This window comes from Lissotriton vulgaris, chromosome 9 (genome assembly GCF_964263255.1).
Source record: "Lissotriton vulgaris chromosome 9, aLisVul1.2, whole genome shotgun sequence".
Taxonomy (NCBI): Eukaryota; Metazoa; Chordata; class Amphibia; order Caudata; family Salamandridae; genus Lissotriton; species Lissotriton vulgaris.
Window position 1 is genome coordinate 1,016,032,603 of NC_141697.1, and position 25,246 is coordinate 1,016,057,848.

Sequence of the window (25,246 nt, forward strand, 5' to 3'; positions counted from 1 at the left end):
AACGTTATTGAAACCTGACAAGGATGAGACAGAAATTGATTTCTATTGTCCTTGTCTCTTAATAATGTGGACGTGAAAATCTATGCGAAGCTAGTGGCGAATAGATTGCAGCCCCTGCTTCCCATGGTGGCCTTGCCAGACCAATCGGGGTTTATACCTGGTCAGAGTACATCCCACAATCTCAGAACAGTATTTGCAGTCCTACACTATCTCCACCCGAGTGTACAAGCCGCCGCCGTTTTCTTAGATGCTACTAAAGCTTTTGACACCCTTAAATGGACGTATTTATTTCAGGTCCTTACCAGAATGGGCTTTAGCCCTATGTTTACTAATCAGATAAAACTTCTTTATACAGCCCCGAAAGCGACAGTACGGATAAATGGCATGGTATCAGAACCCTTCCCTATCACCCGTGGCACCAGGCAGTGTTGCCCGCTCTCGCCTTTGTTATTCGCCATTGCCATGGAACCGCTGGCTGCCAGGATCCGCCAACACCACACTGCAAGGGGTATTGGATTCAGCACTCGTAGCCTGCTGATCTCGTTATATGCCGATGACTTCACTTTATATATCTCAAACCCATCAGAAAACCTAGATCCACTGCTCCGGGAGTTTATTAAATTCGGAGGACTCTCGGGTGTATCCATTAACTGGGTGAAGTCTGTCATTTTTCCATTAACTGACAATACCCCAAAAGTGATATCAGAGTTTCCACTCCACTGGGCGCCTGAAGAGGTGAAATACTTGGGTGTATGGATATGCAGAAACTTGCAGGATATCTGGAGCATGAATTTTGGGAGGGCTGTGAATTGGCTTGAAGGCAAAGTGGAGATATGGCCAAGGCTGCCCCTTTCTGTGGGGGGACGGGTGGCACTGTCCAAAATTGTAGTGCTTCCAAAGTTTCTGTATCTATTTGTGAACATCCGATCCCCCTAACGCAGCAATTTTTTAAGTCCCTCCGTAATGAATTGCTATCCTTGGTCTGGGCGGGAGGTCAAGCCAGGGTGTCGTGGGCACTTTTGACATTACCACTGAGGAAGGGTGGACTGGGCGCTCCAGATATGCAACTCTATGCGCTATGTGCCCAGGCCCAGTTTTTACATTTTTGGGTGCACCGTACACCATACCAGTCGCATGTAGCCATGGAAATAGACTCTGTAGCTCCTATGGCACTAGATGTAGCCTTCTATAAGAACACGGCACACCCCAGATTAGATGTAGACACTGCGGATATGCTACGGTGGACTTGGAGGGAGCTACAACGGAGAGCCCACCTCCCACTGTTATATGCCCCTGCAGTTCCTTTGAGAGACAACCCGATGCTGGCTTGTCTGGAGGAGGGTTGGGGTTTGCTGGAGCTAGATGGAGTTCAATTATGAACATTTGCAGAATTGTACCCAGAGGGAAGATTTCGACCTCCACTGGTGGAAGCTGAAGACAGAGTGTTTACCTTGAGAGAGCAGTTTGAATATCACAAGCTGAAGCAGGCCTGCACCACACTGTCCACGACCTTCCCTGAAGCCCCCCGACATTACATGCACTGCAGGACATACTGGCTAGGGCTTCGACACGTAAACTAATTACAAGATTGTACACAGCCATGCAGAACCAGGCCCCTATTGTGCGACCTAAATCATTCCAGTTGTGGAATGTAGACTTAGACCCTCAGCTATCAGATAAGCAATGGGAGTTCTGTTGTAGGCAATTACTTGAGCTCTCACCCAATTACAAGTTAAGACTAGTGCATTTCAAATTGTTGCATAGATACTATAGAACGCCAACTAATCTACATCGCATGAACCTCCGAGATGATGCCAGATGCTGGAGGTGCGGGTATGAGCCTGCTGGTTTTATGCACATGGCGTGGAATTGCCCTCAGTTACAGAGGTTCTGGAGTGCGATTTTTGAAGCAATAAATCAGATTCTGGACAGAACAGATGTCCCCACCCCACACCGAGGGCTGTTAGGCCTTGTATGTGATACTGTGCGCTCTGGGAGGAAGCTACATGCGATCCTGCTGCTATATGCTAAAAGACAGATTGCTTTATGCTGGGGCGGAAAGCGGCTCCTAGATTCAGGGCGTGGCTAGCGGACGTGACCTATGGTCAACCACAGTTGGCCACGTTTTGGGAACTGATGCCAGCTGCCTCTAGGCCCAGAGACATTTGGGAGCCGTTTCTGTCTTGGGCACGGACGAGTGTGGACCCCCTGATATAGCTGACTCTTAGGTGGTGGTGAATGATGCCTGCATGTTTTTTTCCTTTTATGCTTACCTTACATTGAGCTAGCAATCCTCAGAGGAACGTCGTACTGGCGGACATGTGTGGCCTCAACTACTTTTGTCATCTAGCTGGTTATTGGGTTGTATATTATGCCATGCCCCACTGTGAAAGACCTCTACTGCATTTGTAATTCCTTTTCGCCTTCTTTTTCACTACAGTATATTGTCATGATGGATATGCTTGTGGCTCTGACCGGTCCCTGTTCTTGGTTTGTACAGATGTTTTGTTCCGCACTTGATTCGTAGAAATGTGTGAATATATTATGTTAATCTATGATTTGTACCAATGTATAAGCTGGACTGCTTGAAAATATCAATAAAGAAAATTTAAAAAAAAAAAGTTCTGCTAGGGTCATGCGCAAGACGTACAACGTAGGGGTTATCATTGAAGCAGGATGGCGAGGAGGAGGCTGGAGAGCGGCGATTTCCAGGAGGAGGCAGCCACATGCAGGTAAGTGCCTTTTACTAACTTTGAATTATTTGGGGAGGGCGGAGGGGCCTGCTAACTATGCTCTGCCTCGGAGTTGTACATTTGCCTAAATTCTGTGTTCAGAACGGAACGCGGGGTAGGCAAACCTACATAAACTCCACTGGCGGAGCGTGGTTACTCGCCCAGGGTTAGTTTTGCAAGCGGAGTGCCTGTCAAGACCCTGGTCTCCAGTACTCTTGACCGAACAGGAGCAGAGCAACGCTAATTCCCAAAGCCCCTCTCAAGACGTCCCTGCTAGGTTTTGTAATCCTTCACAGGTAAGTACTAAGGGGGGAAGGGGATTAAAACAGAGAAGAGACAGCTTTGTGGCACTCTACCTGTTCTGCCTCATCTTCTTTCTTCTTACAGTGCTGTAAACATACACATTGCAAAATAACTATACAATATCATCGATAACTTTTAATGAACTGTGACTCTGTGTTACAAATGGGATGATTGAAGCGTTGTTTTATCCTGGGAAATGACTGTAAATAGGATTTTCTTATACTGGTTTATGTTATTTATTAACTTGGTTGTTGTTTGTATGTATGTTACAAAGTGGTTTTATGGTCTGATGTGACCAGAATAAAGTTATCGATTGGATTGGAAAATAACTATTCAGTCAGTCAGTCAAAAAGCTTTTATTATCGGTTAAAAACCATATAAAAGACATTAATATCACATCATATACAACAATACTATATACAAATAAGTTAATAATTGTAAAAAAGTTCATAAAAGACCTCAAAAAGCAGCGTACTTGAATTTATGAACAAACATTAGTATCTCTCACTCTTAGACAAGTTACATTCTGACCCACCACGCAAAGTAAGTTAAAAGGGGGCCACCCATATTATATCTTTTTAAAACCCTTTAGAGTTGCACACCTTCTGAACCACATCGACAGAAGAAATGTTGAAGTGGCAAGAACAAACATAAAGGATGTGTCTGATTTGAAAAGTCTAAAGGCCTCTCTGTAGTCCCTTATGCCTCTAGACCGACAACACTGGATTAACCATTTGGTTCTTGCCCTAGAGTAAGAGGGGCAGAAGAGCAGAATGTGAAGATCTGTCTCTCTGCTAGCCTCACATCCTGGGCAAGTACTTGCAGAGACTGGTGTTTTTGACCACTTGTCGGTGGTTTCCCTTAAGGGAAGTGTGCCATGCCTAAACTGGAGGTGAAGTTTCTTAGCCAAAGGTGGCTGAATTTGGTCTAAGAATCTTTCAAAAGAAGGGTGGGTCTTAATCTATAGGAAGGTATTGGTGAGCCTGCCCAGGGACGGGTTTGATGATAGAAGAGCCCTACCATGCTCTTTCAGCACTATTCTCAAAGCTTTTCTAGAGAGCGAGGCACAAGCCTCCTCAGGGGAGAACCACAGGTCCCCCCTGCCCAGATTCTGTACGAGGCTTCGGATGTACTTCAGCCATGGGATCCTACCCACACCCCCTCTGGCTAGCAAGTCCCGCAAGTCTTCCCTATAGCTCTCAAGTTCCGGGGTAGCCCAAAGCCGTCTCCAATATAACAGGGGACGATTTGAAACGACCTTGTGTATTGGCGCCAGACCTAAGTCCAACCTCAAGGGGACGAGGGGAGTGCTCTGGGGAAGACGCCTTTTGGCCCATAGGAACCAATGGGAATAGCGAATTCGCAAATTGTATTTCGGTAATTTATGCGATTCGGTAAAAATTGCGATTTTTACCGAATCGCATAAATTTACCGAAAATAATCATGCATCCCGTTTTGCGAATTCTAAAATGCGAATCGCTATTTTTCGCACTTTAGAACTCGCAAAATCCCGGGATGATGCATGTGGGCCTTAATGCTGATGCCACTTTTTATCTCTATTCTCTACATAAAGGTGTTTAGTTATATTTATTATCTTAATTTTATTTCATATATATTTAGTATATTTAGCTGTGGCATTAATTTGAAAGGAGCAGTAACATTGAATGTTTGGGGTGACCCTAATGCAAACAAGAACAAGTATTGGCAAAGGCAATATGTTGCACCTTTGGAACCCATGGTTTTAACAGTGTTGTACAGCATCCCTGGTGCTATGCCCAAGTGGCTAAAGAAAATAAATAAAAAGCCTATGATGTATCAGTTTGAGTCATTTAGTAGGCGCACAAGGATGTTTTTTTTAAGTACTAATCCAACTCGGATCATAATTTTACAGTTTACATTAATGCTATAATTTGTTTAAGTTGACCAAAGGATAGTAAAGTATTTCTCAGTATGATTTCCTTCTCACCAGTTGACTATTTTCTTTTTAACAATACCCGACGACCCCTTTGGAAAATAATAGTTCAATTTTACAAATCACTTTCTTCCAATTAACATATAAACAGAAATATTATGAGAAGGACATTATTTCTAGTGTGATTCAAATTGGCCTACTAAGACGCAGGCACTTTTATTTTCATTTTATTTACCAATCCAAGTTGGATTGGTAAATACAAAAAAAGAAACAAGCATTGAGAAAGCCACAAGGTTGCACCATATAGACCTATTGGCTTTACCAATGCTTTTAGCTAAGCTACACAGCATCCTAGATGATGTGCAGCATGGCAATTTTTTTTAAAGAAAGCCTTCGATGCAGCCACTTTTTGTAGGAGCACACGCCTACAAAATGACATGGCTGCTTTTTATCATTATAGTTACCAATCCGAGTTGGATTGGTAACTTAAACAAAAAAGTATGTAAAACATTTTTTTTAAACATAAGAAGGGGGTAGAAATACAGGGGTGGAAGCAACAAGGGAGGAAGCAAAAAGAGGGCAGTAGCAACATGGGGGATGGGTGTGTCTAAAGCTACATTGAAGCACGGGTGGGGGAAGCAACAGAGACGATGTGGGTGGGAAAAGCACACAGAGTGCTGGTTGGAAGCAATACAGAGGTCAGGGAGATGTGGGTGAGAGAGAGCAGTGGAGAATGGGGCAGGGGCACATTTGTGAGAAAGCAATTTGAGGGGGCAGAAGTACATGAGTGCAGGTGCGATAGGAGGGGGTGGGGAGAAGCACAAAGGTGAGAGAAAGCAACACAGAGCCCAGAGGGGGAACGAGAAGCAGGTGAGTGACATCTTGAAAACACATTTACTCTCATGGTTTGCTCAACCAAAAGGAAACAGGTAGTGCCTGGACTGGCCTCATTACTTGAGACACAAGAAATGAGCCCATGCTCCAGAGGAGGGAAAAACACAGGAAGTAAATTAGAGTGAAAATAAAATAGACAATGGATGAGCTCAAAGCTTACTCTAAAATATGTTTCTGAAAATATGTCTTTTCGCAAATAGACAGCTGCTGCTGTCTGGTAAGCAAGACCTCAAAATGGGCCATCTCAATGAATACTTCCATCCTACCACATTGTCACCTCTTTACATCTCTGACAGCATAAACCAACATAGTGATTAGTAAAAAAAAAAAAAGAAGACATGCATGTGGTGTATCACATCAAATTAGAATGAAAATTGCTTTCCCTTTGCTCATCCTGATCGTGCATCATTGTAGATCTCCCCACATTTGGGTCAGCACTGGGGTTAAAGACGATGTACACTTTTCTTATGGCCAGAGTACATCTGTCTCCATTTTCCATCAGCTGTAGGAGCAGTACATTTGGTCTAGGAATCTCACACCACTGCGTTTTAATGTTACTAATTCAGTGGTGTTAATATGCTAACCGTTAATGAACTGAAGAGACCAAGAAATGTTAAGATTCTTAACACATGCTTCTGTCTCTCGTCCTTCTTGAGTGCAGTATTTGGTGGAAACAGATTTATTTTGATAGTCCATGTTGTGTTTCCTGCTCTGGCTCCTTTTTAGGTCTTGCCTGGAGTTAGCAGCGCGCATGTCCTGCTATCGCCATGAGAGGTCCTCTTGGAATCAATATGGTTTTAGACGTTGTGTCTCTGCTGCTTCTGTAATTTTCATTGTCGAGCGTCGTTTGTCATCAGTGTTTATGTTAAACATAGCTTGTTGATTGCACCGAAGTGTCCTTAACCCCTCCTGGTTGCCATCCTGTCCACTTTAGGCCACTTTAGGCCACACCCAAAATCTTAAACACTGCTCCTCTCCTACTAAAGTATGCTTTAAACTACTACACAGTTAACAAATACAATCCTAATAACATAAAACCTTGACAAATCAAAAACATACACTAATAAATACAAAACTAAAAAAACAATACCATTAACAAAACAAATTGCTTTAACTTTAACAAAGGCGAGACCTATTGCATTTCCAATGCGTTTTGAAGGTTGTCACTATCAAGCACAAAAAGGCATCTATTGAGGTACACCGCCTTCGTTCTGGATGGAATTGACAAAATAATGAAAATAAAATCAGCTTGTTCCCACACCAAACCCTCTTTCAAATAACTCACTCCACAGTGATCAGTCTAAAGTTTGACCCAGGGCCCTGATATAGGCTTCCTAAACAGCACCACAACCAATGAAGTTTGCTCCTGTATCAGAATAACGCAAGTATTACCTGTCAAAACCCATCATATACACATTGAGACCACTACTCAAGACTCACCTGTTTCTCCAACTCTCTATTTACTATCCTAAAACTTCTCTACTTGACAAAACAATCCAACATCTCCTACCAAAGTTCCTCCAAATAGTTTTTTTAAATGCTTGGGATTCTGTGCTTTTAAAAAAAATATTACTGTAGATCCTCTGCTAATTTGCGGTAAGATAAAAAAAAACACATTTGTGGCGCTAGAAGTATATATATTCACTGAAAAAAGCAACAGTGAGAAGGATGTTATAGATAGGCTCAGATTTGACTCTTACAAAACCAGTGAAATTCAGCACTTCGGTCCTCATTTATGAGGCCCTACCAGTAATATTGTTCCACCGGAACATAACTCTTTTGATGTTCCGGTGGCACAATGTGCCCCTGGCATAATTATAAGGCCACGTAAAGCTACCTAAATATGTGCCCCTTTCACACAGATAACTGTGTGAAAGGGGCATTCCATGGGTTTTTGACGCTGTCCCAGATTTATTTACGATAAATCGTAAGTCTGAGGCACCGCCAAAAATGTATGCCTCCCCAGGGAAGGCATAAGGGAGGCACAGCAAGGAGAAATATCTTTATTTCTCCACGTTTGTCCTCTTTCTATGTATGCTGCATTCTGTACAGTTACTCCCACTCACTTAGTCATACAGATGCTAACGCATGTACTCACTCAGTTATACAGTCACTGACACAAGCACACACTCGCCCATACAGCCACTCTGACATTCACACACTGACCCATTCAGTCACTCATTCACTCATGCACTCATCCATACACCACTTATGCACCCACTCACTCACTCATACAGCCATCAAGCACCCCATCACTCACCTATTCAGCCGCCCACATACCCACTTACTCACCTATACACCACTGACACAACCACTCACTCACTCCCACAGCCACACACAGTCACTCACTCACCCATGTATCCACTCACACAGCCACTCACTCACTCATTCAAGCACTCATACACCCTCAGAGTCGCTCAGACACCTACTTACCCTTGTCTGTGAGTGGAACACATGTCTGATTTCCTCTGTGAGTGGGTGCATGAGTGAGTGGGTCTGTGAGTGGCAATGAGAGTGTCTGAGTTTTTCTGTGAGTGGTGCATGAGTATCTGAGTGGGTTCTGCTAGTTTTCTGTAGGCCTGGATAGAACATGTGGAGGTACCATTTGTGGGATTGTGTGGAGTTACTGAAAAACTCCACCAAATTCTCCAGAGTTCTGTGAGTGGGCAAAGTATTGCTCGCCCACCCCAAATAATGTCCACTTGGCTTCTGAGGGTTGTGGGGGGCCAAGCACATATTCTTGCCTCTAGTAATTCCCCCACAGTGGGATTGCTGAGATCTCATTGGAGGCCCTGCCCTCTTTCTCAACCACTCTGTAAATGTGCCTCCTCGTGCACTACTGGTTGACCGATGAAGCCCCCATGACTGCTGAGGAATGTTGTGAGCCAAGACTCCCTATTTTTGCCACCGGTTAGTCCCACACAGTGGGATTGCTGGCAGCTTGTAGGAGTCCCTCTCCATCTTTCTCAACCACTCTGCAGTGGGGCCTCCTGGCACACTATTGTTGGGGGAAGAAGTCCACTTGGCTGGTAATGGTTGTTTGGGCCAATACCCCCTATTGTTGCCAAAAGTGGGTCCCCCACAGCAGGATTGCTGAGACCTCGTCAGTTGCCTGCCGTCTTTCTCAATCACTCTGGAAACATGCCTTCTGGTACACTACTGGTTGGGGGATGAAGTCCCCTTGGCTGCTGAGGGCCTTTGGGGCCCAAGCCTAGACATGGGTGAAATTTGCAAATTCGCATTCCGCGAAATCACGGATTTCCCCCCGAAATCGCAAAAAAAATCTGCAGATTCGCGAACTTTCCTGCGAAATAGCGGATTTTTTTGCGATTTGCCCTTGAGTACTTTCTACTGGCTAATCCAGTAAGTGCTCCCTCATTAGGTAAATGTATAGTGCTTTTACTACACTGCAGCTGCGTAAAGGGCCAGAAGATGTGTCTCCAGTGACCATGTGTGCTTGTAACACAGGCACAGGCACACATGGTCACTGGAGACACATCTTCTGGCCCTTTACGCAACTACAGTGTAGCAAAAGCACTATGGGGCAGATTTACAAGCCGCTTGCGCCTCTTTTGCGCCGCAGTTGCGTCACTTTTGTGACGCAGCGGGAGCACAAAAGATGCGCCATGGTGCTGGGTATTAACAACGTGACACATCTGAGAGATGCGTCACGTTGTAAAGCCCTGCGCCATCAGGAGGCGTTCCGGCGCTGGGGAGGGTGTTCCCGCGCAGGAACGCCTCCTAAAAGTGGCTGAGTGAAATCTACAAGATTTCACTCAGTCACTTTTAGGCCAATGCTGCGTCAAAACCCTGCACCTGCTTGAAGCAGGCGCAAGGCTTGACGCAGCATTGGGGAGATAGGGCCCCCCAGAGCATTGCTGGAGCTGCGTTGCGCTTGCGGAAAAGCTCCAGCAATGCGCTGTTTTTGACACATGGTGCGCCGCATTGTAAATGGGGATGCGCCAGTTATTGTAAGTCTGCCCCTATACATTTAGCCAACAAGGGAGCACTTACTGATTAGACAGTAGAAAGTACTCCAGTTGAGTAGAGGTATTGCACAAAAAGGTGGCATCTTCGTGGACAAACACGCAGGGCGGGATTCATTCTGTCCCCTGTTAGACTCGTTTTTTGTGCCCTTCTGCCCTCTGTTAGACTCGTTTTTCCCTTGTTTTTCTGCCCTTCTGCCCTCTGTTAGACTCGTTTTTCCCTTGTTTTTCTGCCCTTCTGCCCCCTGTTAGATTCGTTTTTTGTGCCCTTCTGCCCTCTGTTAGACTCATTTTTCCCTTGTTTTTCTGCCCTTCTGCCCTCTGTTAGACTCGTTTTTTTGTGCCCTTCTGCCCTCTGTTATTCCCTTGTTTTTGTGCTCTTCTGCCCTCTGTTAGACTCGTTTTTTTGTGTCCTTCTGCCCTCTGTTAGACTCGTTTTTGTGCCTTTCTGCCCCCTGTTAGACTCGTTTTTTGTTCCCTTCTGCCCTCTCTTAGACTCGTTTTTCTGCCCTTCTGTCCTCTGTTAGACTGTTTTTTGTGCCCTTCTGCCCTCTGTTAGACTCGTTTTTCCCTTGTTTTTCTGCCCTTCTGCCCTTTGTTAGACTGCTTTTTGTGCCTTTCTGCCCTCTGCATCACCACATCATCACTCAGCGCTACCCCAGCATCACTCAGCACCACCACATTATCACTCAGCACCACCACATTATCACTCAGCACCACCACAGCACCACTCAGCACCACCACAGCATCACTCAACACCACAACAGCATCACTCAGCACCACCATAACACCACTCAGCACCACCACAGCACCACTCAGTACCACCACAGCATCACTCAGCACCACCACAGCATCACTCAGCACCACCACATTATCACTCAGCACCACCACAGCACCACTCAGCACCACCACAGCATCACTCAGCACCACTACAGCATCACTCAGCACCACCACAGCACCACTCAGCACCACCACAGCCTCACTCAGCACCACCAAAGCACCACTCAGCACCACCACAGCACCACTCAGTGCCACCACAGCATCACTCAGCGCCACCACAGCATCACTCAGCGCCACCACATTATCACTCAGCACCACCACAGCACCACTCAGCACCACCAGAGCATCACTCAGCACCACCAGAGCATCACTCAGCACCACCAAGGCACCAATCAGCACCACCACAGCACCACTCAGCGCCACCACAGCATCACTCAGCACCACCACAGCATTACTCAGCACCACCACATCACCACTCAGCACCACCCCAGCATCACTCAGCACCATCCCAGTATCACTCAGCACCACCACAGCACCACTCAGCAATTTCTTTGTAACCCTTTTGTAAAAGGTTACAAAAAAATAGCTTCAACTTTTGCACCTGCTGCTGTAACCCTGTAAGTGCTTGGCTGAAAATTCGTCCCCGCTGATTCGCGGATTTTACCGCGATTTCGTGAGATTCGCGGATCGTGAAATCGCGGAAAATCCGTAAATTCCGCGAGCGGAACGAATTTTCAGCCCATGCTTAGCTCTATTCTTGCTGCAAGTACACACTGCAGGATTGCTGAGGCCTTGTCGGGGGCCCGACCCTGTCTCAAACACTCTGCAAAGGGTTTTCCAGGTGCACTACTGGTTGGGCAATATAGTCCCCTTGGTTGCTAAGGGTTGTTGGGGGCCAATAACCCCTATTGGTGTCAAAAGTGGGTCCCCCACAGCAGGATTGCTGAGACCTCGTCGAAGGCCCCACCCCATTTCTTAACCACTTTGCAAAGGGGCCCTCTGGAGCACTACTGGTTGAGAGATGAAGTCCCCTTGGCTGCTGATGGTCATTGGGGGCAAAGAATGCCTATTTTGACACAGATACATTCCTCACAGTGGGATTGCTGAGACCTCATCAGAGGCCCACCCCCTTTAGTTTGCTTCTTTTTGCTCATTGCTGACCTTAATTCTGACTCTATCTGCCCCATTCTGACCTTCATTCTGGCTCTTTCTGCTTATTTCTGACCTTTATTTAGCCTCTTTCTGCTTGTTTCTGACCTTTATTCTGCCTTTTCTGCTCATTTCTCAACTTTATTCTGCCTCTTTCTGCCTCTTTCTGAACTCTACGTTGCCTCTTTTTGCTGATTTCTGTCCTTTATTCCACATCTTTCTATTCATTCCTGACCCCGGACTATGGGGGGAGTCTCAGGACCCCCTCCATGGAAGTACTTAACCCTAGTTAGGTGGTAGTTCCCAGGGCTGCAATGGGGTCACACAGCCCCGCGATAATTTTGTGGTCCCCGGGGCCGTGGAGGCTGCACATAACCCCACATTTATTTAGAGATTTGCCCTGGGAGGTGGACGGTGTGGGGAGAACCATGTGGGCACCCCCACATACATTAAAAGCAGTGCCCCGCGGAGGTGGTGGGCTTTCATATGCCCTGGGAGGAGGCCCTCATGCACCCCCTCATTATATAATTCCTTATGCCCACGGGACCTTACCCACCCAAGGGCTAAACATTACACAAGTGCAGCTGCCCATGCTTCTTTTTCTTATTTTGTGGTGGGAGCCACAGAACCAGCACAGCTCCCACTCAATATTTTTTTTTAATTGCTTTCTTTCCCTGTGAGGTCCCTACTGAACCACCCAAGAGGCCTACGGGGTCAGGGTATTCTCTCCCTTTTAAATGTCTGTTGGATCCTTGGAGAATCCTCATCCCTATATATCCTTATTTGATTTTGTTTTTTTTTATTTCAAAACAACTACAAAACTGATTAACACCAAATAACAAAAAGGGTTGTTTCTTGACCAAGTTCGACCTTTCTGCTAAATTTGGTATAATTCCATGCAGCTGTTCAGGCTGAAGTCGCGACTTAAATCTCTATGGGAATTAACATGGGAAACTCTCTTTTTTCCAACCCCTTTTCTCGCCCACGGCAGTCCAGAAGCCACGGTGTAATGCATTTAAAGAGTAGGACATGTACTCTTAAGTTATACATGTCCTGGTAGTGAAGCACCCTTTTTTTTTTTTTTGCAAGGCTTACGTCTCCCATAGGATAAAATTAGAGTTACCTTATAACAGGTAACTCATTCATGTTATGTTATATTGTTATATTTTTTAAAAACTTGTAAAGCACAACGTATACCCGGGGATGTCTTGGCGCTAGTCAGAGTGCAGAGCAAGTGCTGAGGGAGAAGATACTGAATAAAAAGCCAGGTCTTTAAGGCGTTCCTGAATTGTACAAGGCAGGGGGCTGCTCTGATGTGCAAAGGGAGGAGATTCCATTGTCGTACCAAGAAGCTGATTCTTCCCCATTTGAATTTTTTATATCTAACAGTGTTTATTTTGAAAGATCCCAATGATCTCAGATTTCTGGTGGGGGTGTACCAGGAGAAAAGCTTTCTTCAGAAAGAGAGGTCCACAGTGATGAAGATCCAGTGAAGATTTTTATGGCGAGATAGACAGAGTGATGCCTGGGCAGTCCCAATAGTGGTCTTGTGGCTGAATTTTGCAAACTTGTAATTTGTTGACATATTAGGCCAGCAGGCTGTTGTATAAGCCATTGCAGTAATCCAATTTAGACTGTATTAAAGTGGAAATAACAGTCTTCCTAGCGCTGACCGGAAGGACATTTTATATTTTCCTAAGGATTCTAAGGGTGTAGTAGGAGGATGAAATAACTGCTTTCATTTGTTTTCCTAGATTTAATTTATCATTCAAAATGACCACGAGACTCTTGGCTTTGTTGGTGGTAGCGGGGTGAGATCCCATTTCTGCTAGCCAACAAGATGCTGACCAGAAGTTGAGATTGTTTCCAAGAAGGATCACCTCGGACATCTTAGAATTAGGCTTAAGGCAATGCCTGCTCATCCAAGAATTGATTTGACTCATACAATTCTGGAATCAATGGCTGGTATTATTGGATTTATTAGCGCAGAAAGCATGATTTGCATGTTATCTGCATAGGAGATGATCGAGAAGCCAAAGGATTGAACGAGAATGGCAAGTTCTGCTACATAGATATTATAAAGAGTAGGACTGAGAGATGAACCCTGTGGAACTCCACAGCGCAACAAAAAATATTAGGAGGAGAAAGTGTAAACTTTAACAGTATTTTCCCTATCGGAGCGAAAGGATGTAAGTAGTTTTAAGGCAAGCCTATTTATGCCTATTGCTTCCAGACGGTGGATCAAGATGGAATGGTCCATTGTGTCGAAGGGTGCCAATAGATATAACAGGATCAGGGCTGCCGAGCCGCCATCATCCAGGGTAGATTTTAGTTCATCAGTTGGCCTTCATGAGGGCAGTCTCCATGCTATGTTCTGATCGGAGCCCAAAGGGAGTGGGATCGAGATAGATGTTTTCTTGGATGAACTGATTCAGCTGGATTACGATGAAAAAATAAAAGGATTGGGAAACAGATAAAAGTTGTTGGTATTATTGCAATGCAATGCAAATCATGGCTGTGCACCCGGCATGGGGTGATATGCAGCTCCTGTGTAAAGTATGATTTATGACTACGTGACTTGGGCTGACCACGTTTCCCGGGTAGCACAAGGAAAACAAGAACATTAAGGAACAAAGCAAGATAACATTCAAAGGAAAGGTATGCACTCCGTCATTCTTTCAATGGAGATCCAAAGCATTCATGATTTAGAGTAGAGAGGTGGTGTCTTTGTCCACCTGAGATTCCAAGTGGAAAATAAAATCTCTGAGGACCAGAAAAACTGTATCACAGTTGTCGTCCTCCAGGAGAGAGCTGACTGAATTTAAAAATCTATTTCTGGGGGATGGTAAATAAGAGATCCTCTAAAGGATTGTTTTTTTGTCAGTTCAAAGCTAAATGATAGACCGTCACAGTCTTCGGTCAAGTTGTTCGAAATTGTGACCCTGATATTGTCTGGATATAAAATGTCCAGACTTCCTCCTATTTTTGTATCATGCAGGCGTCGCAGTTAGTTTGTGTTTGGTGTCTTTGGCATTATAATGAAAAGTCCTAACTTTTTGGGGAAATGGAATTTCAAATTATACTTTTAAAAATGGCAGTTTTGGAAAGTCAGCATTTTCCTGCCTTTCCCATCTGGTGCCTGCAGCCTGCCTCTGGGTCACGTGGTTGGGTGTAGTTAGCAGTTGGGGCATTGTGTATTCCTTCTAGACAACCACACACAATAAGAGCTTAGGTGTGCCTGGATGGGCCAGCCCCACTTACATTTGAAAAGGCTGAATCCTGCATCCACACAAAGAGCTGCATGCCTCATGTAGTTAGCTTGCAGCCAGGGCAAGGGAGGCAGGGAATCTGTGCACTTCAAAGGCAAGCCTCTAAAAGCGTCCCTCACTTCAAAGGCAGGACTGGGTATAAATATTAGACCTTGGAGACCAACTGGTTGAGGGCTGCTGAAAGGACTGCCACTCTGCTGGACTGCTGCTCTGAAGTACTGCTGGCCATCTGTGATGACCTGCTCCCCTCCTGTCTGGATGAGAAAGACTGGACCTGCATCTGTTGAGCCAAGGACCACAAGAGCTAGTTGTCTGGCCTCCTGACTTGAGCCTCAGGGACAGAAGGCTCAAACAACCTCAACCCCAACACCTGGATTCTGCCATCTCTGAGTCTACCCTGCCAACTGGTGCCATCCCAGTCCTGGACCCCTGGAAGTGGGCCTAAGGTGCTATGCCAGCCTCTGTGGATCCAGCAGAACCGACCCATCTCCTCTGCTGTATGGTGCAACCTCGAGCAGGACCGATGCAACACCAATGCTGCATGGATGTTACCTGTCATAAAGACCCACAATGCCTTTGCAGCTAGCAACTCCATCAGAGCTGCCACTGCACAACGCATCCTTGGTGCAGGCCCTCAAATCCCTCATCGCGGCAGCCTCAGTGACTACGTGGGGTACTGCATTTCAGTGTCGTAGCTCCTTGGAACCAACGCATTGCCCCGAGGGCATGCGCACTCTCAATGCTCAAATTTGCATTGCAAGCCCTTATCAAAGGGATCTTTGACAATTACACAGAACCTCATAGCACACCCTTGTTGCCCCTTGGAATCCAGCTGGGATATGCATCTTTGATGTGAATCCTAGCAACACTCCACAAACTAGAATTTAAGGTACTTTGTTCAGCATGGTCCTTGCATCCAGCCCGTCCTCCATTGCAGTCACACTGAACTTGTAACTTTGTCCCAGTTAAGCGTGACCACATATCCACAGTTGGTGCTTTATGCTTTTTGGAGCTATTTTCACTAAAATATTTAAACTTTTATATCTCCAGTTCTACTGATTGGATTTGTGTCATTTTGCTCTTGTTCTATTCATTAAAACTGTCTCTATTGTTCTAATATAGTGTGAAATCCTTTTGTTTGCCATTTTATCTATATTACTGCTTGAAGTGTTGCACAAATACTTTACACATTGCCTCTAAGTTAAGCATGACTGCTCTGTGACAAACTACATGAGGGTTTATTTATTGTTGGCTTGATCTTCACACTGACAAGGATTGTGGTTGCTGCTTGATCAGGGCTCACGCCCCAGCCAACCACCAGCCCAATTCCTTAGAGGGCATTATGGGGTATTCCCTCCGTGTATTGTGAATATTTTATTAGCAGCCCTTGCCCCTTCCCCATTCCTCTGATGTCATCAATATAGGAAATTGGTTTATTACTTGCTCAGACCTCACATCCTGCTCAACTAATAACCCCATTTTCTACACTGGTTTTTACAAATTCCTTGTACAAACCACATGGCCAGGACCAGAAAATGGTGGACCAGTTGCTCTAGTAAATTTCCCAGATATCAACACATTTAGGTTGGCAACAAAAGCTTCTAAGGCACCATCATTCTTCAGCTGTAGCCCCTCTAGCATACTTTAAAAAGACATCATGAAATTATTCAATAAGGCCTTAAACACAGGCTCCAACAAAACTTTAAGGTGAGTCCCTAGTGGTGTTACTAATGTAGAGTTGCAGGAGTAGCAGGCCCCAGGGCCAAGGAGAGTAATTCTCCTTGTTATTGGCCAGATTCTTCCCACTTGTTATCGATCCTGGTATTGGCCCTGCGTCCTTTTTTTCAGTGGAGACCTGCTCCAGGGCTAAGGAGCCAATAGTAAGATTAGCTTCTGCTATGGGGGCCCTCTTTAAGAAGACCTCACTGCTCGCCAGACCTCCTTTCTCTACAGGTTGGGTCATTTCAGACGTTACTGGCCCATTGCAGGATGGTCTTCTATTTCCTGCATTGCAAGGATGAGTAAGTCTCTATCCAGCACTAAACCCAGCTTTCCCTCAGCAACTTGTATCTCCTCTGTCAAGACTGCCACTGTTGATGTTAAGTAAGAAATAATAGAAGTACACTTATGTGAGGCCTTGAGGTCATTAGAATCAGTGCAACCAGATGACATATGCTTACCCATTGAGGGTGGCTAATGGCAAACGAAAGAGAGGTGACCCAGCCCAGCCTCTGGCAGGCGCTGATAGGCCCAGAATGGGTCTGCCCTTGGCCTGGGGTTTGCCCAGGCGTGTTCCACGTAGAGGGTTGGTGGTGCACTTATCTGCGCTTCGGAGGGAGGGCTGTGTCGGCATCCTCCTGGCACTTGGTACTGTGGGTAATGCAGTCCCTCAGGCAGGTTGTTCCCCCAGGCAGAATAACAGCGTCCCGGGCAGCAGGTTGGTGACGGGCCTTAGCAGTGCAGTAGGGCTGCATCGGCACCCCCTGGAGCTTGGTACTGTGGGCAATGCAGTCCCTCAAGGCAATCGGGTCTCCCAGTTGGAATAACAACGTCCCACATAGCGGGTTGGTGAAGCGTTTATCAGCGCTTCAGGAGAGAGGCGGAAGGGCTGCCTTGGCGCATCCTGGAACTTAGAACTGTGGGCAATGCAGTCCCTCAAGGCAGCCTGGTCCCCCAGAGGGAATACCAGTGTCCCCATTAGGAACTTTCTTAAGCCTGATCCAGATATGTCTCTTGATTAGTTCTTTTTTCTTGGTTTGGATTAAAAAATAGATGCCTAACCATTTGGAGGTATGAGAAAAGGACATTGAGCAAGGGAATTTTAATTGCTGATTGAGCCAGTAAGATGTGTATTTGTTATGCGTATGGATGGATTTTAGATCTTGCACTATGCTAGTATGCTGTTTCTTTCATTGGTGGTGTATTAACAAATCAATGGTGTGAGACATTTGCTTTAGAAGTCTATGTACATTTCCATTATTGGACGAGCTCGGTGCCTGATTACATTAAGAATCTCTTCTGTTCAATTATTAAGATTTATTGCATGCATCTGTGTCTGAAGTGAAATGTAAAAACAGGCTAATGAAAATAGTTCATAGCTCATTAGAGTGAAAATGCCAAAGCACACGTATTCCTTTCAATTAAGAAAATGGGAAGTCAATATCTTAAAGACCAAAGGTATATTTCCTTAGAATTCTTCATCCAATAGTTTATGTTTGCATGGTGACACCTGTAAAATGGCCTCTGTTGTGTGGTATCTGTGGTAAATTCTAGCTTTTGAGCATTCTGCAACTGGTTGTTTTTAATTTCCTATTATGGATGTGGACTTAAAATTCCAGTAACCAAAAAATGTTCTGTCAAAAACCTACTTAGTGTAAAACCTAATATGGGCCTACTGAGCAGCTATGTGCATTTAGGAATTTCAGAGCAAGTCATGCCTTTATCTGAGCCTCTGGGGCAGGTTAGTGACATGGGATCTGTTAGTGGATATTGGTACTTGTATTTGTGTTGCCTTTGCATGCGCTTGTATGTAAGCTGTCTGTGGACATTGGCTCTCTTTACATGTGTTATCTGTGTGAAAAGATGTTTGTCTGTGTATATACAGAAATCTGTTCTTTTTGTACTTGTACATATGACCCTATATGCTGTGGGCTTCTGTGTACAACCACGTTATAAAAACCAAACGTACTGGCTATGCCTAATGCTTAATAAGCCTTTATTTTAGGACAGCCATCTGAAAGCACTTTGAAATAGATGCCAACAAGCTTACATAAAAAGAAGATGCTTACACCGAGTTTCAGTACAAACCTTATTCCTGATTACTGGAGTCCCCTGTAGCTGTGACCAGGTGAATTGTTTCCTGTGACAGAGACTAGAAACCCTGGTTCTATTTTAGAAGATTAAAAAGCCAATTACTGATGTGGCAACAGTTCATTGTCTTTAATCAGAATATGTAAAAGGAAAGGGAACATATTGCTCGTATTTGCCTGATTTTGGCACTTATTCTGCCTTCATTATCCATCATATATAAAAGCTTCTCTGAGAATACTTGGTAACATAGGCTCTAATCTAAACACCATTCTTCAATAAATGAGATTTAGTTGTGCTTATTTGTCCTCCGAGGCCTGTTTTCCCCAGACAGGCCAAACCCACTCTGCACTTCATTGTTCTGTTATAATGAAAATTCTTGTTCATCCTCCAACTATTGCAGTTTTTAATTAAAAATAAACAATGAAATATAATAAAATTGTCATTACACCAAGCGCAGACACGTCGCCCCTTGTTATAGCTGTACATAATCAATTATGCACTATAAACATATCAGCAACAACAACTATTCAGCTACAAATTCACACCATTTTCCTTTGCACACCCTTCGCGTCAAAACTGTATTGTTAAAAACCCACAGGCACATTTATTATTAGAAGACAAATTAGTAAATGTCAAAGACATGCGCCAATGTACTTTAACTACATACTTTGGAATAATATTAAGGCAATATTTTGGAAGTGTTTCAGCAACCCCACCATTTACTATTAAGGGCAACAATCTTGTGTTTTTCGTGTGCTGTTTTAGTCTGGTGCATGCTGTGCTTCTCAGTGCCTCATAGAAAATTGATGATGCAGATTCCCCAAAAACAATGTCAAACAGTGGTCAAGATTTAGATCTCTTCCATACTATATATATATATATATATATATATATATATTTATTTTTTATTAAGAAACATTATCAGCGGCAAAACTGCAACAGGTGCCTATTTCTATGCTTACTGCTAGGAATGTCCTACGACAATTTCCCCTGACTCTTATTCCCGCTGTATTGATTCTCAATATCATAAAATTGCTCAAAGTGGGAAAAGAGCCCCCGTGCATGTGCCCTTTTTTCTTTTTTTTTTGCTCCACGGGTAAAGCAAGTATACATGGTGAAAGCTCTTTCTTTACCCCCCCCCCCCTCCCCCCTCCCGAAACTTTGGGGTTAGCCATTGCTCTTTACATCATGTTAAGGAGTTGCTGGCTGCATTAGTTAGATCTCTGGCAAGTTTGTCCATTCAGTATGATGTGAGAAATGTATTTTTAAGGCCACAAATACTATGGCCTATACTGCACCTGCAGGTGCCGAAGCTAAAACATAAAGGGGTGTATTACTGAAGTGCCATGGGGGTCAGGGTGCGTTCATGCCCACATTAGGGACTCCCAGGCAACTTCTGTGTTCCAGAAGACCACAAATGTATTTGCGGCCCAGTCTACAACACACAATTGGCAAGTACATATTTTGAGTACATTCATTTCATAATGGGGAATCCCTTAGTTTCATAGGGGCATGGCCACATGCAAATTACACCTGATTTGCACTGCCAACAGACTGGCACTTGGCATGCAGACACAAAGACAAGACCTCAGAGAATATTTTACTGATAACACACATGGAACTTGGCATGCAAACATGAAGACTTGGCCATGTTGCACACTTCTTGCTTGTTTAAGACCACCTATATTTTACACTAAACATTACACAGTATCATTTCAATTGCCATTCAAAGGCTTAGAAGGAACTTTTTCGGTGCCTTGCGAAAGCCCCAGACTTGTTGGCCGATAGGGTGAAACACACAGCAGCTGTGCCATGATGATGATGTATCTTTATGTAGATATCTGGGGCGATAAAAAACAAGAACGGAAAGAAAATGTTATTTTAGACTTACCCATGTGCTACTACTTATTGATGCTACAAAACCATTGATGCTCATATGTACATTCAAATATAAATTGAGAAATATAAGGTACCACATTCTCTCTAAATATGTTCTGTAACCAGGGATTTAAGAGGGCCAAGTCCTGCTGGTGCTCAGTACTGGCAGTTATTAAAAGCAGGTTCCGAGACGGGTCCCTAACGGGCTCTCCATTTTCACCTTCAGGGTGAAAAAAAAGCTTAACTCTGCAATAATACTACCTGTCACTGCTTTTTGATGTAACTTCAAAGAGACTCATTTTTCAGTTTTATATAGCGCAAACTTGCGGCAAACATGAGCACATGAGCACCAGTTATATCGCACAAGGACATATTCATGTTGTGAATCACAGGATGTTGAGCCGACATGAGGCTTGAACCTGCTTTCTCAGCTCAAAAGTTGGTAGCTCTAGTCTTAGCCACATCGCCCACAAGTATGAAAGCATTTTAATTATTATATATAACGAAGTCATAGTTGTTGCTTATTTATCTTACGCAATTTACAACCATTGACAAAGCCAATAGTCCTGGCTTGTTGTAGGTGTAATGTTACTTGTGTTGTATATCTGGATGAATGAACAGAAGCAGCAAAATACCAGTCGGGCGGCACACTGTGCTAAGCACAGATTGTTAGCTTAAGTGTTAAGTTATGCCCTTAATTGCATCGGCCAGGCCCCTATGGGAGACCCACAAGTTTTTTCATCCCACTTAAAGCCCTGTGTGTAACTCATATATAACGTCAAATCATGGCCTTGCATGTTGAGGAGAGGAAAAGATACCAATCGCTAAGATTCATTTTCCTAAAAAATTGACAATAAAGGTCGAAATGGGAATAAGGAAGCACTTATCACTCAGACTGCAAAATATAGAGCAAAAGATCATGCCTTTCATTGTATTTGGCAACATGTAAATTATTGAAGTAATAAATCATGGCGTGCAAGCAAGAAAAAGGTGTTCAAATGTAATTCATATATGGAATATCATTGTTTCTACATCATATTTATAAGGGTATCAATATAGATTTTCTAAGCAACAATGCAACATCTGTTGTATATAAGACCCTGTAGGAATTAAAGCACACCCTTAGGTACAGAAAAAAGCACAACCTTATGTATGGGAAAAAACACAAATCGTGTGTCAAATCAGACTACCAGCCTAATGAACTGCACAAGGTAATTAACAATAAAGGCCAGGGACATTTTAAAGCATGGGTAAAGTGGCCCATTACCCAGGACCCCGCCTTCCAAGGGGATTCTGGGTCATACAATCTTTCTATCACTGTGTTTCATCTTTGTTTATTTTTCTCACTCAAGCGGTATTACCTACTGGCGGTCGCCAGTAGGTAGTTATAGTAAGGACCTAGCTACCGTAGGAAAATCGCAACATTCTATTACCAAGAACTTTGGCGCCGATTTACAAATCTTCCAGAAATTTTCAAAACGTATGGCCCGCTTCGGTCCGCTCCTATCTTGAAAGTTTTGGGGTGATTCGGCAAGCGGGGGCTGAGAAAAAAGGGGGGTCCCAAAACGTGTTTTCTACATGCAATTTTCCATAGGAAACTTTAGACACGGCTACAGCCCGAACTGCTGAACAGAATTACACCAAATTTGGCAAAAAGGTAGCCCTTGATTCAGAAAGAGACCTTATTGGTAAATGGTGTAAATCCGTTCAGTAGTTTTTAAAATAAGAATGGAAAAATAAATATATATATATCTGGGCAGAATCGAAGCACACATCTCATCGTAAGATCTGATTGGCTGTCAGCACTTTATCTAAGAAGTGTTGGCAGCCATCTTGGGGCCAATATACATGATAGCACCTCATTAAAAAGCATTGCAGTTAATAGAAGGTTTTAAGACTTTAGTTACATTATAAATCATTTGTTGATGGTACCATACTCATTTTAGGAATTGTGGTGTGTTCTAAGGTGATTTTACCATATGAAAAAGTCTTCTGCTGAGATATCATGAATCATGTTTGAGAGAAACCTATTTTCTCATGCTTTTCCCACAGATATTTGGAAGGTGATCTGTAAGCTGAACTGAGAGCATATTTACTGTAAATTCACATTATCTTTCTCAGTCATGTGAGAATGAAGTCTGACATTCTCAGTGAAACATGTACATCCAGCAAGGGCAGAGACTGTCAGTTGATGCCTTTGTGTTCTATTGCAGCTTCACAGAGTGTTCTAAAGAACAACTAGAGCGCAAACAGTCCTACTTATGACAAACGTATTGCACACCTGAAGCCATCTTGATTGGAATAAAGTGGTAAGTCCTAAAACATTTAATTTAAAAAGCAACAAAATGGGGGTTCATTTTGCCATAGAAAGTATGATTAGTGCTGCCGAAAGAAAAATTAGGGCACATTTTGAGGGACTTCTCAAATCCTCTTCTATTTCATTAAAATTCTGACATGCAGACTGAAGCATGCACTTTCAATACCAGAAGCAGACTTCCCTGGTGAGCAGTAGCTTTACTAAAGTGATCTAATAAGCAACTAGAGTGCTAACATTCTGAATTTATGGCAAATTTGTGACATATCTGAATGCCTTCTTGATGGAATCAAAGAAAAAAAACTGAAAGTATTTCCTACCGAGGAGACAGTAGTAAATGAGGAAATTAGGAAACTTCATAACAAATAAGTCTCCCAAGATGGCCACCAGAGACAAAAGAGCACAAATGTAGCAAAAATATCACCCAGATGTAGCCCAAGTACAGCCCAATGACAGAATGTCCCACAGTGTTCTAAAGAACAACTAGAGCGCTAACAGTCTTACTTATGACAAAAGTATGGCACACCTGAAGCCATCTTGACTGGAATAAAGTGGTAACACTTAAAACATTTAATTTGCAAAGGAACACAATGAGGGGGGTCATTTTGCCATAGAAAATATGATTAGTGCTGAAGAAAGAAAAATTAGGGCACATTTTGAGTGACTTCTCAAATCCTCTTCTATTTCATTAAAAAATTCTGACATGCAGACTGAAACATGCACTTTTAATACCAGCAACATACTTCCGTGGTGAGCAGTAGCCTTACTACAGTGATCTAATGAGCAACTAGAGTGCTAACATTAAGAATTTATGGCAAATGTGTAACATATCTGAATACCTTCTTGATGGGATCAAAGTAAAAAACTGAAAGCATTTCCTACTGAGGAGACTGCAGTAAATGAGGAAATTAGGAAACTTCATAACAAATAAATCTCCCAAGATGGCCACCAGAGACAAAAGAGCCCAAATGTAGCACAAATATCACCCAAATGTAGCCCACATGTAGCTTAATGACAGAAGTTTGAAAGTCACTTTTTATTTTTTTTGTTTTTGCAGTTTTATATAGTGCAGACTTGTCAGGTATGGGAGTGCTTTACACGAGCATTGGTTACATCACACAAGACCAAACTCATTTTGGTTTTAGACATGGGGAGATTAAGTCATTTGACCAGAATCACAGAATGTCGAGCTGAAGCAGAAACTCCAACCTGGTTCCCCAGTTGCAAAGACTGCAGCTCTGGAAGTAACACCACATCCTCTCCCCTAAGTGCAACATTTAATCAGTTTCAGTTTGTAAACTTTATTCGATTGTTCATAAAAACATCACAAAAGTGTACAGAATAATAAAAAAGGCACTTAAGAATTGGTAAGGAATGGGGAATAAAGTACATAAAGTACACAACATATTAAAGAAACATGGACTAGCAGCAAAGGATATTAACCAACATTAAAAAACCATACTTTTTCTAACCCAGACTGATTTAAGAATAAAGGTTGCAGTAAAAAAGCAAATGTCCGGGGTGGCAAGTGTGAATAAAAATCTCATAGCATTAGCAGTGGTGGACATAGAATATTTTTTAAACAACGGTTTGAGGTATAAAACGCGCAAGAATTTATACAAAGGGCATATCAGCATAAAGTGCAACGTGCTTTGCTTAGTAATTCCGTCACACGGGCAAGGGGTGGCAGAATGTATGTTCATACTTGGGAATGCTACCGGACTCCACTGGACGGACCACAGCTGCGTCCACTTCAGCTACAAAAAGAACACGATACACCACCACCAGCAACAGGTTGCACGCAGAAGTTGGAACAAGATCACAGCCGACCAGCTCGCCGCTTCCCTGAGCCAGGGCCCCCCGCAAGCTCAGCAAACCCCAGCCTGGCCGCCAACAACCTCACAAAGTGGATCAGCAACTGCGCAGACGACCTCGCCCCACTGAGGACCCCGCCCAGCAGACCTGGCAGTAAGAAGGCACCATGGTTCACCGACAAACTCAAGAGCTCCAAGAGAAACTGCCGAGCACTCGAGAGAGCCTGGCGCAGAGACCCAACACCAGACAACATGACCACCCTGAAGCTCGCCACTCGAAAACACCACCAACTGATCCACACCACCAAGAAAACCACATTCAAGGAACGACTGGACAACAACGCCCACAACAGCAAGGAACTCTTCAACATCGTCAAAGAGCTCTCCAACCCCAGCGCCGGAAAC